Genomic DNA, 9,868 nt, shown 5'->3' with positions numbered 1-9,868 from the left:
AGAGAAATGTGTACACACTTACAGTGTAATTGTGTTAGCCTTTGGCATTGGTTGAACTGAACCATCTGTGCCTCCCTGGGACACAATCAGCCTGGCCAGGGAGTGCCAGTCAACCCAATCGTGCCATGCCATGGAATTCCACTGGGCAGAGGAGAGAAGCTGAGGAATTTTAAGGGATTAGACTGAGAAATTACAACACTATTAATGATGCTTTAAAGAAACCAGTAGCCATTTTCTTCATTACTTATTCTACAACACCTTTTATGGCTCCAAATTGACAGCAAAAATGTAGAATGAGTGCCACCTACCATCAAGACAGTAGAAGTAATTCTAGGTTCAAAAGAGACCCAGACAAGGCATGCATGTAAATAAAGCCAGAGGGCTGCAGAGAGGCTCAGATATCCTGAACTATGTGTTATCTACATATGCTCTGAGACCTGCTTTAGATATTTTGGGGTTTTGTTATGAAACCTTGTCACTACTTTAAAAGTGAAATGCCTTTTGGAACAGAACTATGTGTTATGGACCTGCAATGGAATACACAATTCAAAACTCAGATGTCTTTCTTTTTTCTGCTTTGCCAGTCCTGGGGCTTGAACTCAGGGCCTGAGCACTGTCCCTGGCTTCTTTTGCTCTAGGCTGCACTCTACCTTTTAAGCCACAGCACCACTTCTGGATTTTTCTATATATGTGGTACTGAGGAACCAAACCCATAGCTTCATGTATGTGAGACAAGCACTCAACCACTAGGCCATATTCCCAGCCCAGATATTGTCTTTTGCATAAAACCTCATTTGACATTTTTTTTAGCCAGTTCTGGGCCTTGGCCTCAGAGTCTGAGCACTGTCCCTGGCTTCTTCTTGCTCAAGGCTAGCATAGCACTCTGCCACTTGAGCCACAGCACCACTTCTGGCCATTTTCTGTATATGTGGTACTGGGGAATCGAACCCAGGGCCTCATGTATATGAGGCAAGCACTCTTGCCACTAGGCCATAACTCCAGCCCCTTACTCGACATTTTTATGGTATCAAAATAGGTGATCTTAAAAAGGCAAAGTGACCCAAATTCAAGCATTGGGTAAAGAGTAAAAAGACAAAATCCTTACCACTAGTTCAGAAAATTCTTTAAAAGCCAGAGTTCTTGGGCTGGGAATATGGCCTAGTGGCAAGAATGCATGCCTCATATACATGAAGCCCTGGGTTCGATTCCCCAGCACCACATATATAGAAAATGGCCAGAAGTGGAGCTGTAGCTCAAGTGGCAGAGTGCTACCCTTGAGGAAAAAGAAGCCAGGGACAGTGCTCAGGCCTTGAGTCCAAGCCCAGACCTGGCCCCACACCCCCCCAAAAAACCCAAAAAACAAAAATAAACAAAACAAAAAACCACAAAAACCAGAGTTCTGTGCCAGGGGCTGGAAGAGGACAACTTAGAATTCTAGTTTCCACTTGCGATGGGTCTATTGCCTATGGACTAATAAGAGGACAGGCCTTCTTCAAGATTTGGCCCTTGAGTGAATTTTAAACTTTGATTTGGGGAGGGGGGCATGAACTCTAAGCCTGGGCGCTATCCCTGGCTCTTCAATTCAATGCTAGTGCTCTAGCACTTGAGCCACAGTGCCACTTCCGGTTTTCTGGTGGCTAATTAGAAATAAGAGTCTCAGGGAGATTCCTATCTGGGCTGGCTTTGCACCTTGATCCTCAGAACTCAGCCTCCTGAGTAGCTAGGATTACAGGTGTGAGCCACTGGTGCACAGCTGATTTTTAGATTTCTACATGATAGCGCAAATGTTCACAGATTTTCTCATGCTTAGCAAAATCTTTTTTGTTTTGGTACATAATGGGGCTTGAACTGGGGGTTTGGCACTGTCCCTTGAGCTCTTTTTCTCCAAGTCTACTGCTCTACCACTTTGAGCCACTGCCCAACTTGGGGCATTTGAGTGATTTAATGGGGATTAGAGTCTCATGGACTTTCCTGCCTGGGATAACTTTGAACCTCTATCCACATATTTCAAACTCTTAAACTAGGATTATGGGCTAGGAATGTGGCTTGGCGGTAGAGTGCTTGCCTAGCATGCACAAAGCCCTGGGTTCAATCCCTGAGCACCACATAAACAGAAAAAGCCAGAATTGGTGCTGTGGCTCTAGAGGTAGGGTGCTAGCCTTGAGCACAAAGAAGCTTAGGGACAATGCTCAGGCCCTGAGGTCAAGCCCCAGGACTGGTAACAACAAAAAAAAAATTGCAGTGAGGATTACAAGTGTGAATCACCAGCACCCAGCTGAAAATTATCTCTTTGACTTCACTGTTGTCTCCAACTCACGTGAATTTATTACACTGCAGCTGAAACAAGGGACTTACCAATAGAGTACCTGTAATTCAGAAGAATATTTCAAGAAGACCCAGACAAAGTCAGCCTCTGGAAAGGGCACTTGCTTACATCCAGTCAACTTTTGTAAATTTAGGGGTTCTGTTTGTCTGCCCCCAGGGAAGGTGGAGTGTTCTGTCCCAGTCTTGTGAGCCACCCAGCAAAGTGGCAGCTTGCTCAGTGAGGCTGAGGAGGACTTGAGCACGATTCCCCATCACTTCCTGCGTCTTCGCCTCTGCTCCTCTGGCAGACACTGAGCATCAGAGTTTTGGAGAATAAGACCTTTAGCTGAGAATGGAGAGCCCAGCCCCCACTCCAAACTCCCTAAATCCTCCAATGCCACATTGAGAGATTGGGGGCCACTCCTTGGAGACATCCCCCCCCTCACCCCACCTCATACCCTTGTTCTTTTCCCTGCTCTACTACCAGACACCCTGTATTCATCAGCAAGGCACCCACTGGTAATTGAATTCCTCCTTTTGTAAACCTTTTTCAATGCTTTTACCATATTAATAGTCTCAACAGCCATGGAACTGTGGCTCACTGTTTCTCCAAGGCCACACTCCCACTCTGTTAAGAGTGTGCCCTTCCTTTCTGCATTTCTGTCTGCTTTTTGTCTACTGGCTTGCTTACTTCCTCAGTAGAACTCAGCCAAGTTTCCTTATGTTGTGCCAAGTCGCAAGACCACCCCCAAGAAGACCACCGAGATTCAGACACTCCGAAATGCAAAAGCAAGGCAAGGCTTTATTTAACGAGCTGCCAACTCGGGCCTCGTCCTACCCACCGACACAGCGGAGGTTAGGAGGGAGCCCAGAGCTGTGATTACAAAGGGCTTATAAAGGCAAAGAACAAGGTTACAACAATCAGGTGTGCAAGCAAGATTAGGACATAGGTACAAATCTGACTGGCTCAGGGTTTAATTCTAAAATGGGGTTCACGTGTCTGGCACTTCATTTCCCCCTTTTGCTTTTTGGTACCTTGGGAGCCAATCATGGCTCCATTCTGTCCATTTCAATGGCTTGCATGTCTAGGGGATGATATAGAGGTAAGGCATGGGCCAGTAGGGCCCAATGTAGTAACCAAAGGGCCTGTCACCATTTCTTACAAGAATAGTCTCTGTACCTCTGTTTTGCATGTCTCTAGTTTATCCTGCCTCAGCTTCCCAAAAACAACTCTGGTCCCTTGATTTTAAAGGGGGGCTTATGGGTGAAGATCATCCATCTTCTGTAACTTCTTCAGGCTGACTCAGGGGTGTAGACCTTACCTAGCCAGGAACCTATAACCTTAGTCTACTTTACCAAGGGACTGCAGGATTACTGCAAACTGAAAATTAACTTTCAGCTATACAGACTTACCATTTGCTGTATAGTGTTTAGTATACAAATGTAAGCAACAAAATACATAAACTTCTCAGCTGTGCTCTAAGGGTTGGGTGGCTATACCCATATTCCTGAGCAAGCCCAAAACTACCTAAGATAAGGGGGTCACCTCACTTTGGAGTGAGCTGCCAAAATAACATCAACACTAGCCAGGGTAGTAAGGAAAGTAGGCAAAAAGAAAATTATAACAATATTCAGTCTAACTTTCTTTTCTTGAGGCGAAGGCAGCTGAGTTGCGTGCTTGGAGACCTCCCATGTTCCATCACGGTAGTTGTCATCCAGGGCAAAGGGGTCAGCTGGCCTGGCGTGGAAGCAATGAACCCAAGTGGCGATGCCATCTAGGGTCCCTTCCACCGTGGTTCTTAGGATTTCAGTCCCCTGGTCTGAATAAATGGGGGGTAGGGACAGAAGCAGAATCATATGCCTTAAGTTGGGGTCACATTCTTGCACATGAGCTGCAAATAATCGGGTTTACACAAAAATTCAGCATTATCCAAATCAGCAAGCAATTCAGTCTGAAGGCTAGGGATAATGGGCGGGGGGTACCCGTACATTATTTCAAAAGGAGTAAAGCCAAGCTGATAGGGAGAATTTCTTACTCTAAGCAGAGCAAAAGGAAGGAGTGACACCCAGTCTGCGCCAGTCTCTAAGACCAGTTTAGTTAAGGTCTCTTTTAGAGTCCGATTCATTCTCTTTACCTGTCCTGAACTCTGGGGTCTATAAGCACAATGCAATTTCCAATCCATCCCCAGTGCTGCAGCTATTCCCTGACTTACTTTTGAGACAAAAGCCTGCCTGTTGTCTGACCCAGTGGTGGATGGGAAGCCATACCTAGGTAGGATTTCTTCCAGGATCTTCTTAGCCACTACATTCGCAGTCTCATGCTTTGTTGGATAGGCTTCAACCCATCCTGAAAAGGTGTCTACAAAAACTAGCAAATATTTGTAATTTCTGTGAAATCTACTTCCCAATACACACCTGGACTATTCCCACAGAGGCGAGCTCCTTTAGTAATCTGTTGACTGGGGGCATTGGCAAGCTGACAGGCCTTTAACAGATCTCAATAAGGACACAATCTCAGGTCTACAAGCTTTCTTTACTAAACAGATGTATGAGCTTAAAATTCTCACTGCCAGTCAGGGCTTTGAGTAAATGCGGGGGGTGAGATTTTAATCTATCCTCTCATTTGACAAACTTACCCTTACTAACCACTATCACAGATGACAGGCAAATTCCTGCCCAGTAGACAGACAGGGGCATTGGAAAGGCATGCTTATGAACTATTCTTCTAGGACTTCCCGGCTTTAACTTTTGAAAGGCCAACAGTAGTGACTCTAGGATCTGACACCATCTCTGCCATCCAAGCAGTGGCTTACTGCCTCTGGATGCTCCATCACTTTTGTCCCAGGAGGAGTGACTTTCGACTTGGATTCAGGGCCTGAGTGCTGTCCCTCAGCTCTCCAGCTCAAGACTAGCACCGTACCACTTTTGAGCTCCACACCACTCCATTCCCAGCACTCTGCTGGTTGATTAGAGACAAGTCTCTCACAGGGACCTTTCTTTGCCCGGGCTGGCTTCGAACCGCAGATTCAGATCAATGAGTCTTATAAGGGGCCACTTTACTCCAATTATAAGCAACAAGGTGGTCCACACAGAAGTAGTTTTTAAGCATGCTCTCTTACCTGGAACTTATTAAGGGTCAGTATTAGATCTTGACATACTTGTAGGAATCACCTGTGCTTCTCTGTGGGCCTGCTGGAAACTGTTACAAAAAAACTACAAAGAAGCTGGAATGGCAATTAAACATTTTGGTAGCCATAATTCTCCCTTTCTCACTTTGCAATAATTATTTAGGACAATTTTACTTCCAAACTTCTTATCTAGAAATGTATTCTTGATTTCCAAAGCCTTTTTAACACTAACACTTTAGCTTTTATCTGCATCGGAAAAACTGAAGCTCACAGGCAATCTGAAACCAGGTGCCGCCCTTTGTTTACGGGCTCCTTGTTTCAAAAGAGCCTCTTTTTTTTTTTTTTTTCCTTCAGTCGCAGTTACTGCATGGCATGAAGACCTTTGAATTTAAACTTAGTTTTGGATCATACTGCAGTCTTGAACATGTTCACACTCACACATGCACACACACATCCATTTTCAAAAGATCTTAAAGCGCGCTGAATAAGCATTGGCCGTACATTTTAAGACAAAAACCTTTAACAAATGATTTTAGCATTCTCCAGCCTCATTTTCCAGGGCTTGATAGTTTTAGTAAAACATTTTTAGTCTTAGTAAAACATTTTAGTGCACCAAACAATTTTATGCTTAAGAAGGCTGGGTGGGGGTCCCCCTAGAGTTCTTTTTTGCGGACATTCTCACTGATTGACTGATTGTGGGCTGTCACCTGTACATCTTTCCAGTGAGCTAAAGTCAAGTCCAGGGGAGTGGATGGAACGTTCCCCATCATCCGTTTGTCAGTCAGGCACAGTGCAAGAAAGAAACACACAAAAATAATCACAGGCACAAAGACCAGACAACACTTACAGACTTAGGGAGCTGCGGCTTACAGGTTTGACTGTGTCTCTCCTGCCCCTGTGAGGGGGCAGACCACACAGTCTCACTGTGTCTCTCCTGCCCCTGTGAGGGGGCAGACCACACAGTCTTGAGGCTCTCTCTCTCCCGTTCCTGTGTAGGAGTGGACCAGACAACCCCAAATATAGAGTGGACTACACGGACACCCATTAAAAGGGCCTCTCGGTCCAGTCCTTCAGGTTCAGGGTGGTAGTGGGAAGCCTGAGCCCCCTGTGGAGGGCTTGAGGTGTCCCCCAAGTCCCCCAGGACTGCCCATATGAGCATGTCCACTCCGGCTCATCCTTCACTACCTACAAGTTCAGATTCAAGCGGCTGGCCTAAAAAAAAAACAAAACTACAAATCACACAGACACAGACACACAGAATGAACTGCACTATTTTCTTACCTTCGGAGTCTGGGGTCTCGGGGGTCTCTGGGGCCATCCCGGATGAAACCCCAAATGTTGTGCCAAGTCGCAAGACCACCCCCAAGAAGACCACCGAGATTCAGACACTCCGAAATGCAAAAGCAAGGCAGGGCTTTATTTAACGAGCTGCCAACTCGGGCCTCGTCCTACCCACCGACACAGCGGAGGTTAGGAGGGAGCCCCGAGCTGTGATTACACAGGGCTTATAAAGGCAAAGAACAAGGTTACAACAATCAGGTGTGCAAGCAAGATTAGGACACAGGTACAAATCTGATTAGCTCAGGGTTTAATTCTAAAATGGGGTTCACGTGTCTGGCACTTCACTTAACACTGTGAATTGTCCAGAAATTCATTTTCTGGGATTGAAGTTAAGGATCCTAAGGGAGGACTCCCTATGTTAAAAGGAAAATGTCACAAACACTCACCTGCATCTATGCAGGAGACAGAGATCTGAGGATCATTGTTCCAAACCAGGCCAGGGAAGGAGAGTCTGAGACTCACATCTCCAGTAAGCCACACAGAGGATGCCAGAGTGGCACTGTGGCTCAAGCAGTAGAGTCTTTGCCTTGAGCCACATAACCTCAGTGACAGTGTCTTGGCCCAAAGTCCAAGCCCCAGCACTGTGAAAAAGTAAACAAGAAAACTTCAGAAAACCTGTCATAAAAAGGTTTAGCCACTTTGCACCTTTGACGCAATGAATGGTTGCCATAAGTACACCTAAGAGTAGTATCACTCAATAAAATCTTTCAATAATATTATATGCTTCTTCTTTTTTTTTTTTTTTTTGCAGGTTCTGGGGCGTCAACTTAGGGCCTTGACACTATACCAGAGCTTTTCTGCTCCAGGCTAGTGCTCCAACACTTGAGTCACACCTCCAACTTGCAGCTTTTTGCTGCTGAACTGAATAAGAGTCTCCCGAGTTGCCTCACTAGGCTTTCTTCAAAAGTGCCACCCTCAGATCTCAGGCTCCTGAGTAGCTAGGATTGCAAGCAGAGCAGCCCAGGCCCTAATATCCTGTGCAACTGCAGCAAGCAACACAGTAGTCATTCCTTCCTTGAGAACATAAAGCCAGCACTGTATTATTCAAAGTCCAGAGCAGCTGGAGGAGACCCTTACATTCTTCACAATTAAGGAGTTCCCACACACCATGGGCTCTTCATGGTGTCATTTCTGGGCACAGATCATGACAGCATTGTTCAAAATGAAGTTCAAGGTCATTAAGACCAGCAGTTTCTCCAAGGCCAGTGACGGGGACACTGAGAGCCCAGTGATCACCATTCATTACTGATAGCACCTCTCATCCTCAGTGTTTATGCAAACTCATGGATTATACATCACTGTCTCTCTTCTTGTTCTTTCCATTCTGCCAAGTAGAAAGTGTTTTATATTATAGTAAATTATCCGACAAGCCACATATTGAAGGGTCGAGTTCTGGGGTTTTTATTAGAGCATTAGCAGTCTGCAGGCAATCGGTTGTTATAAAGGCCTGCAGCCCACACATACCCATAACAATATTAGGAAACAGGCCAGAGAGGGAAGAAAGAACAAAAACCATACCAGCAAACCAATGCAGCTCCAATGGAGAGCTGACTTGGGATGCCATGTGACTGGTAAAGAGCCAGGAGACAGGACACCGGGAAACAAACATTGAGATGCAAACAATGGCACCTGAGCTGGCATGACACTAAATAGGATCAGTTCTGGAGGTTGGGTCACAGGAAGATCCCAGAGCCAGGCACTTGACTGACAGGTTCAGTAACCTATAGGCCAGCAGGCACACCATGAAGACAGACAGGTTCAGTAACCTATAGGCCAGCAGGCACACCATGAAGACAAGATGGCTGGTAGTACAATTCACTTTGTGGCCAGTGATGGCGCTAGCCAGATCCCATCTCCCTATTACAAAAGAAGCCTCTTTATTGGGGTCTGTCCAATTTTCAAAATTTTACCCAATGTTTTCATTTTCCCTATATTTTACATTTATTCCCATTTTCTCCTACATGTATTCCTTCAGACTGAATTCAGTTCATGAAGTTTCCTAGAGGTAACAACATGTCATCAAACATCAAGATGGTGATGGAGGCCAGATCTGGAGGGCAGATCTGGCCGGTGAAAGAGGGCAGAAGCTGACTCCATCTCCATTATTTTCCTCAGCCTTGAGCTTCAGAGTTGAGGGCCCTGCCCTGACTTCTCAGAAGCCCTGGAAGTTTTCCTCCCTCACTATAAACAATAAAACCATACTCCCCACCCCCCCCAATGCACCTGCCAACTCTAACTAGATGAAAGGTTGGTTCAAGGTGATACTATGTAACAGCTTGTAACTCCATTGGCCACCTGCATGTGGCTTAGCATACCCTATAGATGTTGTGACCTCATTGGCCAGGTATGTGTGGCGAGCTTGACCACGTGGCCTTGGCCTTTATAACTCTATAAAGTGGCAGCTCCAGCACTCCCCAAGTCTGGGCTGTGGCCCTGGCTGGTCAGTTTATTCTTACTTCCCCAATAAATCCATCTTTTTACTGAAGACTGTCTCTGAGTGGTGGACTCTTGGAGGGATGGGTCGGTCCCCTCCCTCAGACTCTTCCACCATTACAACCTGGTTTAAAGTTAGATCAAACAAACAACTGCTTGTGACTTAGATATATTAATGCTTTCAGTTTCCCTCAGCAATGTCCCATCTCCCACTCCAACCTGGGCCACTGGGGAGAAAAACCACTGTTTTGCTCAAACGCCGGACTCCCACAAGGACCACCAGAGACCCACACCAATGCAAAGCAAAAGGAGTTTTTATTGCAAGCTCGAGCTTGGTCCTCTGTGCACTTGGCAACCGGACGCTAAGAGGCCATGAGCCTAGGGCTATCAGCTGTTTTATACATTTTTTTTGGCGGAAGGGGGGGGAGGCAAGGACTTAGCATACACCATAGCATCTTTCAACAAATCAACACACACCGCGGGAAAATTATAAAATAATTCTAAAGTATGTTGGGTGCATTGGGTGTCGGGAAGGAATCTAGAAAGGGTCATTGATCAGATCAAGGAACCAACACGTTTAAAATAGGTTGGTTATGCCATAAGGGTGTAGCAAGAGGGAGAGTGCACAGCTGCAGGGTTAAAATACTGGAAACCACACTTCG

Source organism: Perognathus longimembris, chromosome 18 (assembly GCF_023159225.1).
Source record: "Perognathus longimembris pacificus isolate PPM17 chromosome 18, ASM2315922v1, whole genome shotgun sequence".
NCBI classification, from domain to species: domain Eukaryota; kingdom Metazoa; phylum Chordata; class Mammalia; order Rodentia; family Heteromyidae; genus Perognathus; species Perognathus longimembris.
The sequence above is the reverse complement of the archived record's forward strand: the minus strand, read 5'-3'. Positions refer to the sequence as shown.